Source organism: Lycium barbarum, chromosome 1 (assembly GCF_019175385.1).
Source record: "Lycium barbarum isolate Lr01 chromosome 1, ASM1917538v2, whole genome shotgun sequence".
Taxonomy (NCBI): domain Eukaryota; kingdom Viridiplantae; phylum Streptophyta; class Magnoliopsida; order Solanales; family Solanaceae; genus Lycium; species Lycium barbarum.
In genome coordinates this window covers 56,137,142-56,147,195 of record NC_083337.1, presented here as the reverse complement: position 1 = coordinate 56,147,195, position 10,054 = coordinate 56,137,142, and the positions used below count along the sequence as shown (strand labels likewise).

The following is a 10,054-nucleotide window of genomic DNA, read 5'->3' as shown; positions in this document are numbered from 1 at the left end:
ATGAATTCCAAATTCTGCTGCTCATATAAGCTTCTTCAACACAACGTCCCCCAAGTAAGAATGATGCCTCTTATGCATTAGGTGGGGGTATATTTTGTTAATTTTCTAGTCCAACATGATAGATTTACCGTACTGGTGTCACCCTTCCATAACCTATTATGAACTTATGTCTCATTCCTTTCTTTTTCCTACTTCCGGGAAAGTTTGGGCTGAGTCTTCTCTATAATTCTTACTATCCCAGAACCTGCACGCAGGAAATACCAACAATGCCTCACAGGGCCAACATATATACGCACATATCATATCGTATCATAGCCACACAGGGGCTCCCAATTCCAAATAAAAGTTACAAAGGTAACAGGACTTACCTGTCATATCGCACCTCAGGTCATACCTGACCCTTTAACGACCTGTCCTGTTATATCTTCGTATATACCTTCTCTTTCATCCTTCAACTTTATATTTCGATCGTATTCCATTATTCTTACCTTATCCGACATACCTCCTTCGCACCATTTCTTACCTGCGTGCTATGTAGCTTCCAATGTCATCGGTTGCTTTCATCTGTTGATGTCATTCTTCAGCTGAAATCAAATGTTAGTAAAAGGAATTTCATTTCCTATGGTTGGGTTCTATCGCACGATCTTAGATATGAAAGAAAGATAACATCCTAAATGTCCTGTAGCTTCCTGTTTATAGATGTGGTGCACAACACACCGATAAACAAGACTCTACTAGATACGGTCTGTAGACATTCCGAGGACGAACTGCTCTGATACCACTTTTGTCACGACCCAACCCCGTAGGCCGTGACTAGTGCCCGAGTTGGACACTCATATCACCTGTTAACTATAATCATCTACAGCTAGCATATCGAGAACCTATTTGTATAACAAGGCAAGACGTTATTTTAAAGCTATCACATATATGCATGTCATAGCCACCTGTCTCCCGAGGAGTTACAATTTCCAACAACAAACATATATATATCTACGCAAGCCGACAAGGCTGCCACTACACGCAACATCCCAAACATATATATATATATATATATATATATATATATATATATACAAGCCGACAAGGCTGCCACTACGAATGGGTATGCCCCAAACATAAGTCATATCCATACGACGAAACAACAACTATATACAGACCCACACAAATGTCCGCAGACCTCTAAGAGTAATGACAGTGTCATATGACGGGACAGGTCCCCGCCGTACCCCGAACAAATACATATATACACAACAAAAGGGATTTATACCACAAGCTAGGCTCCGGAACAAAGGAGCTTCCCAAAGTAGCTGGATAGATATCCTAGGTTGGCGGATCTCCAAAACGAGCGTCTGTACCTGCGGGCATGAACGCAGCCCCCCGAAGAAAGGGGGGTCAGTACGGAATATGTACTGAGCATGTAAAGCGTGGAATATAGTAAATAGAATCATACTGAGACAAGGAGTGTAGGATCTAATGCAACAAACAGAAATCCATAAAACTTACCTTTGAACATAATTCATATTCATCAACCTCATACCAATATCAATATAGAGTTTAGTAGTCAAAGCTGAATAATCATTCTGTACATAACATATATAACGTGTCCCGGCCCTCTAGTGAGGGGCTCGGTAATTAAAATCATAGCGTTATAAACATGTACATATACGTGTCCCGACCCTCTAGTGTGGGACTCGGTGAAATAATGATCATATGCCATCCTGGCCGCTATCCCCATATCATCATGTATATATATAACGTGTCCCGGCCCTCTAGTGAGGGACTCGGTGAGTAATATAGTAAATGTGCGCACGAAAACGTGTCCTGGCCCGGGACTCAGTGAAGGATGTAACGGTAAGCACGAGCAGAATAATAAGCAACCACATACATGCAAAACATCTTTGGAAGCTCAATAGATAAGTAACTAATCAGCTTTCAAGTGTCAGGATAATAATCATATTCAGTTCTTTCTAAATCTTATTACAAACCATAGCAAGGAACGTTTCAGGATTCATATACATGTATCAATTTAACATGATATAGCTTTTGAAGGTCAAGTAGGACTCTAATTATGCAATTCTTTAAGAGTAGGAATTTCCATACATCATTTGTTAGTCAATCATATAGTAGGCTTGTGACAATAACATTAAGGAATGAATAGAATCATAAGTCATGCTTGGAACTAGAGAGTAGAGCTTACCCCAAGGCTCATATCATTTCTTACTTACGTCTAGGACATGCCAAAAGAAGGAAGGGATAGGCTTTACATACCTGGTCATAGCTCAACGGCTCTAGACCTCAACCCGTATCTGCTCTACGATGTATATCTAACAACAATGATACTATCATTAATTATACAAACGATTCTCTTAATCGTAAACCGAAAATTTTAACTTATCCTAAAACAGAATAGGCAGCACCTCCTCCGTTCTTCTCATTTACCCCAACTCCATATATCAATAACCAGAACAAACAACGACATAGCTAAATCTATATCACCAATTTCCAGCCAAAGTTATCATATACACTACTTCAAAACGGCCCATCAAACTACCATAACCCAAATTCAACTTTCGACCGCCGATTCCTAAGTTCTTAGTTTAAGAACCAACCCAAGACTTAGATATACCCAAATACATGTAAGAGAAGGTAGGCCTAACCTCAAATTGCATAGAACAATATTTAATCCAGCTTGCTTCAACTTTCAACAATTCCCAAATCAACAACAAGAGGAAGAGAGGGTCACGTCGTAGACGTGCTACGCTGCTGCTATGTTGGAAATAAAATGTTGTTGATAATACCTTGTTTAAGACACAAAATTGCTGCACATGTTTTCGTGTTAGTCGGCTGAATATCAAAATTTAGAAGGTCCCAAAATGGAAAGCATACTTGCTGCATTCCCTACTATATCCGTACATGTAATTCACAAGCAGGTGCTTTGTATTTAGTCTTAAAATGCCAAATGATCTCTTTAGTAAGTATATATCAATATAGTGTGAAGATAAAGATTCACCTTGACCGTGGGGACCACCACTCCTTACCTTGTAATAACAAATTACACCAAAATATACCACCACACGACTCTATAATACATAGTGCTCCCTGGATGCCATGTGGCAATGTCAACCATGACATTTGTCCCTTTGTCTACCACTCTAGTATGTGATTAATTTCTTAGTCACAATTCACTTATATAGTAATCATTTTTCATAAACTTCATATACTCATTGTCATAATCATGTAGTATAACTCTAGTCCATAGCCTCTTTATACAAACACCAAATATTATTTCCAGTCCTCGTTATCATATTTTTCCGTCTTAAATTATTTCGGGACTTTATCCTTTTGCACACCGAGCTCTTGATTTGCATGCTTGAATATTACCAAATCCTACTGCCTCGAAAAAAATTAGCTCATATCAGATGGTTCAATTTCCTGGTCCAAAAATACGGGATACTATAGCTTGGACCGTATTTCCTTCAAATAAATTTAAAACCTCAACAAAACTTATTTTCTCCGATTCGTTTAACCTCTAATCTTCACGACACTTGTATATAACTTGTTAAACATAACATAAACACTTATAACTTCAAAGATAACTCTGTCCTTTGAGCTTATGTGGCTAACATACGGTGCAACTTCACGTACGAAAATACGGGATGTAACACAAACATTCTCACACAACATTTACAAGTCTGATGTGTTCATAGCGTAAGTCAAAGTTTATTCCCTATTGCCTGGAATATGCCAAAAAAAATGAGGCTAGTGTATAAGTTGTTTATCCTTGAAAATAGATAAAGATCAATGCTTGAGACTACTTATCTTAGGCCTCAGTTGATGCAGGACTATAAGTTATAATTTAGGTGAAAGCCAGAGGCTAATAAAACTTGGTTGAGCTTAGCATCCTTATATTTCTTGAAAAGATCCACCTAAACTTTACCAATCATTCACTCGGGCTCAAGACTATCTAAAAATTTAACAACATAGTTAGTTATACTAATATATTGAACTAACTTTCTAGCTAAATATTGCTCCAAGACAGATAAAGTACTAAATATTTTAAATTAGCTTATCCTCCAGTACCACATAATAGGTAGATCTAGACAAAGCAAGCAAGTGATAATTAAGTAATTCTTAAAAGTAAATAATGAGTTTTTAGGTTCTAGCAATGTATTTGTTATACCCAGAAGCTTAATCCAATGACTATCAATAACACATTAACTACTTCGTCATGCTACTCGACAAATTAATATAAACTAGATATATCACTCTAAATTTTTCGAAGGATTAAGCATATAGTAAGTAAAAATAATCACTAGATGCTCAGTCTTAATTAGCAAGTAATAAAACAATTAAAGCACTAGTTAATTAGAATTCGAGTGGAAGCAAGAAGTCGATGATTGGAATCAGGGATACCTTCATATCAATTAAAGGCAACGTCTTCAATCAAACTCCATAGATAGAAACATCTCGCAAAGGAAGAAAGATTGGTTAGTAGAAATATGCACCTCCTTAGAGATGTGGCCACTTCATGTGAAGTCAAAATAAAAACCAATTAAAGCGCGTAGATTGACTAGTGGGTGACATGAGGCCTTTTAACACATTTAATACTAAGGATAGCATCTGGACAATCAAGTCATAATTAAAAAAACATTAGTGACATAAGAATCAAATAAAGTAAATAAGAAAAAGCGTATCAGGAAATTTAGTAAGTATAACACATACTCCCTAAAGACGAGATTGAATTTCATAAAAGCAAAGTCTTGAAGTCAAGATTTGCTAGCTGATTTTTTTCGAACATGACTTATATTGAATTAAGGACTTGATTGGTTTTTAAACTCCATCAAACTAATTAGATAAACCGTAACTACTCAATCTTCTCAATTTGAGCATGTTTATAAACCAAGACTTATTAAAACAATATTGTTTATGTTGTGAGTAAGTCAAAGAAGAATGTTCTATCATACAACATTGAGGCTTAACTTTCTGTTACTACAATTCAGCACAAAAAGGAAACATTTCCTTCAAAATCTAATTGATAAGTTTAAGTGACAGCTGCCATTTTGCAATTTCAGGGGGTACAAGTAAATCCTCAATTTTATGAGTAACTGTAAGACTAGAAATCACGAATAAAAGACATAACCATTAACAACATTGGAATATTCTAAAAATAGTTTCGAGTGCTAAAAATAGATATAACTGCATTTACCTACTTTTATGTTCACATGTAATATAGGTACGGATAACCATATCTATTGGCATATTCTTGAAACAAGAAAACATGTGCAAACACATCATTTCACGTTCAAGAAACCAATAATTATAATAACAATACTTCAAAGTTAAGTAGAGTTGAGAAAAAAATCTTGGTGGCATGAGTTCTGACAGTGTAAATAGAGGGTCTTAATGGAACAATAACAATACCAAGGTGGTGAAAACAATTGAATAGAGGCTCAGATCTGTATACAGGCACAGTCGAAGAAGGTCTGGCCACGGCACGGCAGCAATCGTTTGCATCAATCGCCTGCCGTCCAGGTTGTCGTGCCAAGAAGCAAATCCTTCCATTGGTTGCCTCATTGTCTTTGCTGGAATATTATCTTTACCGCCTCAAATAAAAATAAAATAAATTATTTGCAAGTAAAGAAATTTCAAACACCGAACCAGCAGATAGTATTGAGGGACAAAGGAAATGGAAGGACAGTGATAGATAATGGCCTCAATTGTAGTTTGTATCCTAGGCCAAAACCCGTAACTGTAGTAATGTTCAAACCAGTAATATTCAATGCAATAAATATCATTAAGAGATAACAGAACCTCAATAAGAATTTATATCATAGACGCAAGCAACAATCAGGAGCAACAGTAAGAATCAATATCATAGCCTAATAGATAGCGTCACTGGGCAGCGACAACCTTAATTTTTTTATATCATAAGCAACATGCAGCAACGAAATAGTAACAGTGAGGAAGAATGTTCCAGGCACAACAACTACTATCAAGGACAGAATAATCGAATAGCCTCAAGAAAATTGGTCACTAATTTTCTAATGACTAATGAATAGCACTGAAACCGCAACCATATCATACAACAACATACCCAGTTGGATCCCACAACGTGAGGTCTGGGGAGGGTAAAGTGTACACAGACCTTACCCCCACCTTGGAAGGTAGGGAGGCGGTTTCTGGTACCATATATAACACTAACAAAGGGAGAGTGAGATAGACGGTTGTCTCGTTAATAGCCTCTAAAAATTCTTAGGAATTCAATTACAACTAGTCAAACAAGCAGATTACTTAACAATTGCAGGATTTGATTACTAGTACTCAAAACCAGATAATGATTTCTGATAAAGCTAATCGATGCCATCAAACGGAGATCATTGGAAGAATAAAAGAACACCCAATTGAACGATCACTAGTACAACCAGCAGATTAGCTAAAACAGCGAATTTAGAGACAGTATATTCATAATCAGTTTTTGCCAAGTGCTACAAGCATCAAACATAAAAAAAGGGTACAAATTTATGGTACATGGTTTTTCAAACCATTACTGATATGAGGACACACGCAACATATGTGTTTAATAATCTTCAATTCCAACGACAAATTGTACTAGTTCTGTTGATATGAGTCAATTTCCCAAGCAAGACATCTTTAATTAGTAATGAATTTATCACAAAAATATTTGAATAAAATGTGTGTTTTGTCATAAATCCTTAGATTTAGTTATTATGGAAGAAACTTACCTGATCAGAAGGAGAAGGAAACTGTAAGATCCTTAGATTATTTGTCAATCGCAAGTGAAGATCGTATTTCTCGTAGGCGACGAGCAGTTTCTCAGGCAACTTGATAACTCTGATAAGTTATATTGTGATACCATAGGGAGAAGGTTAAGGGTTTTCTTTTAGAGGGAGGGAAGATAATGGGGTTTGGGCGGAGGGTGTATTGGGAAAAAAAGTGGGAAAAAAGTGGTGCTTATTTTTTCACTAATTAATTAAGTTTTAACGACAGGATACTATACTTTTTAAAGACCAAATATAATCCCCTCATTAATGTTGGACTGAAAATTAGTGTTAACGTCTGGAAAAAAATTTGGTCACTATAAATACACTTATGACGACTGGATTTATGTCCCTTCGTTAACAATGCCTCACAAGGCCAATCTATATATATATATATATATATATATATATATCTGTGTGTGTATATACGACATATCTCAGCCACACAGGGCTCCCATTTTCAAGTAAAAGCTCAAAGATGTCGAAACTTACCTCATATATCGCACTTCGAGATGTGCCTAATCCTTTAGCGATCTGCCCTGTTATCCCTTCCTATTTACATTCTCTTTCATCCTTCAGCTTTACATTTCAATCATATCTCAATATTCTTACTTTATTCGACACACATCTTTCGTACCGTTGTTTACCTTTGTTCTGATTCATTCAATTTGCTTAGTTCTTAGCTTATAACTGAACTTATCATCAAGGGATACATTTAATCAATTTTTCTGTCGTACTACATCGATTTACCTTTATGACAACCAATTCATTATCATATGAATACGTACCTTGATAACGTAGTCCCAGTGAAGTGACTTACCTCTGTAACTTCAACATCATCAATCACTTTCTTCGGTTAATATCGTTCTTCTGTTGCAATCAAGGGTTAGTATAAGGAATCTCATTTCCTATGGCTTAGCTCTATCGCACGATCTTAGAGATGAAAGAAAAGTAACCATCCTAAATGCCCTGTAGCCTCCTGTTTATAGATGTGGCGTGCAACACACCATAAACAATACTCTATTCGACACGGCTCGTAGACACTTTCTAGGACTGAATTGCTCTGATACCACTTTTGTTGGTCCGTATATCCTTGGCGGGTCAGATTTTTGTGTATTAATAAGGGACCTAAGTTCATTTCATTTCATTTCCTATTTCACTCCCCTTCTCTCTAAAACACTCTAGAATTCTCCCCACTCTTCAACTACAAGAATCCAAGAGAAAACCATGATCAACTACATCAAACCCACAAAATCAAGTGTATGAAACCTATCAAAGTTCATCTAAGCCAAGAAATTCCAAAGGAAGTGAGCTAGGGTTTTTGTGCAAGAAGAGAATTCCCACTCAAGGCTTATTCTTCCATGATCAAGGTGAGTTTTATGATCATTCCATATTGTTTAAGGTATTGGAAATCTAAGACACTTAAATTGTAGGAAGATATAGAAAATGGGTCATGAATGTGTGAATAGTGTCATTATTGAGTAGTAGATTAGGGTGAATCATGAATGTTGGTATGTTGTGATTGTAAGTATGTTGTGAACGACATTTAGAACATGGAATAAGTATTATCCCGCATTTTGTACATTCGGATAAGTAAAGATAATTGTGGGAAGCTAAGGACAAGGTTATATTTTGATTTTGTTTAGCATACAAGTTGTTCATGAAAGTTTTTGAAGTGGAAATATTAAGAAAGGCTAGGGGTAAAAAGGTAATTTCAGAAGATGACTCATAGAAATATGGAGGAAGGCTAAGGGGAAAATGGGAATTTGGAGAATAATTTTCATGAATTGCAAAACAAAAAAAAAATGGGCTTGGAAAAAAAATGGGCCATGTGGCCGTCCCAAGTGGGTGTGGGTCAAAGCCCACATGGAGGCCCAAAATATGACAACTTAATCATATTTTTCATCTTAACATTTGGAATATTCAAGAAACTAGAAGAAGAGAAAGAAGAGCAAGGCCTATTCGGCCATGACAAGGGAAAAGTGAAGGCTTCAATCTTGATCCAAAAAAAATATTTTCTCCTAGTATTCCTACTAATTCAAAGGCCCTCTTTAACGTGGGGAAATTGTTGGAGCAAGAAAACCATTCATTCTTGCAAGAAGTAACCCTAGCCAAGTTGTGGAGTTAAGGGAAAAGGTAAGGTTTAATCTTCTTTTTATATGTTATAGATGGTTCTGTATGTTGTAGTATGTAGAAAATGAATAAATTCATGAAAATTTGTGTGTTGAGGTTGAGCCGTGTGGGTTGTGGTGTGTGGCCGTGGGTGTGTGTAGGAATAAGGGACAAATTTTACTTAACATTTTGGTTGTTGTTGTTATGGATTCTATGTTGATAATGAAAGTTTAATGATCCTAGTGAAGCTGTAATGGTTGGAGACTTGTTTTAGAAGTTAATGTGAATCGAAAATAGTGTTCTTGTATTTATGGAAGATAATGTTGTTAGTGTGTAAATTGTTGGAGTAGTTCATGAATTTGAAGGAAGGAAATGTGTTGTTATTGTTCTTGTTGCATTTGGAAGGTTTCGGGTGAAGTAGAGTATTGGTTGAATTGTTTTGAATATTGTATGATGTCTCGTATGATTTTGTATGCGTATCTATGATGTCCAAAGATCTATTTGATATGTTTCCGAATTGGCATTCTAGAGATAAGTGATATGATTAATGTCTTGATTTTCAAATGATAGCACGTCTTATTATTCCGTTGAGTCTTGATATGTTTTGATATGTACATATGATTCCATAGGCTATATTTGATTTGATCCATATGATACCGAAAGATACTTGATATGATTATTGCCTCAATTTTTCAAAAATAACTTCTGAAATGTTCGCAGAAGGTTCTGTACTTCAAACGCTCATAACTTTCTTATACTACGTCGGATTGACTCGAAACTTGTTTCTGAGCCTTCAGATGTCGATAAGTAAACTTGTCTATCGAGTCTTGATTGATGTGCATATGGTTTCTCACGACTCTGCTCGTGCATGCCTTAATGTATTCTCCACTGCGTCCCGGGCCAGGGTATGTTCTCGTGCGCATTCGATTGCATTGTTCACCGCGTCCCTCACTAGAGGGCCGAGGCATGTTATATGTATATATATGATATGATGACATGATGATATGATGATGGGGTGGCGGCCAGGATGGCATATGATGACTCTATTCACTGCGTCCCTCACTAAAGGGCCGGGGCACGTTTATGCATATACGATACATGATTTTATTCACCGCGTCCCTCACTAGAGGGTCGGAGCATGTTATATGTATATATGATATATG

At 36.4% G+C, this 10,054-nt stretch overlaps 1 long non-coding RNA gene across 2 annotated transcripts; it reads right to left on the bottom strand.

Moving 5' to 3' along the window:
• Positions 1-845: 845 nt before the first annotated feature.
• Positions 846-6,913, bottom strand: LOC132637762 (uncharacterized). Of its 2 annotated transcripts, none has more exons than XR_009581580.1 (5): positions 6,744-6,913; positions 4,414-5,603; positions 2,658-2,819; positions 2,269-2,324; positions 846-1,355 (listed from the first exon to the last, which is right to left on the bottom strand). It is a non-coding gene; the product is annotated as an uncharacterized LOC132637762 (long non-coding RNA). The 2 variants fall into 2 exon arrangements; XR_009581581.1 differs by having other exon boundaries at positions 4,414-5,594.
• Between the last annotated feature and the right edge of the window lie 3,141 nt (positions 6,914-10,054).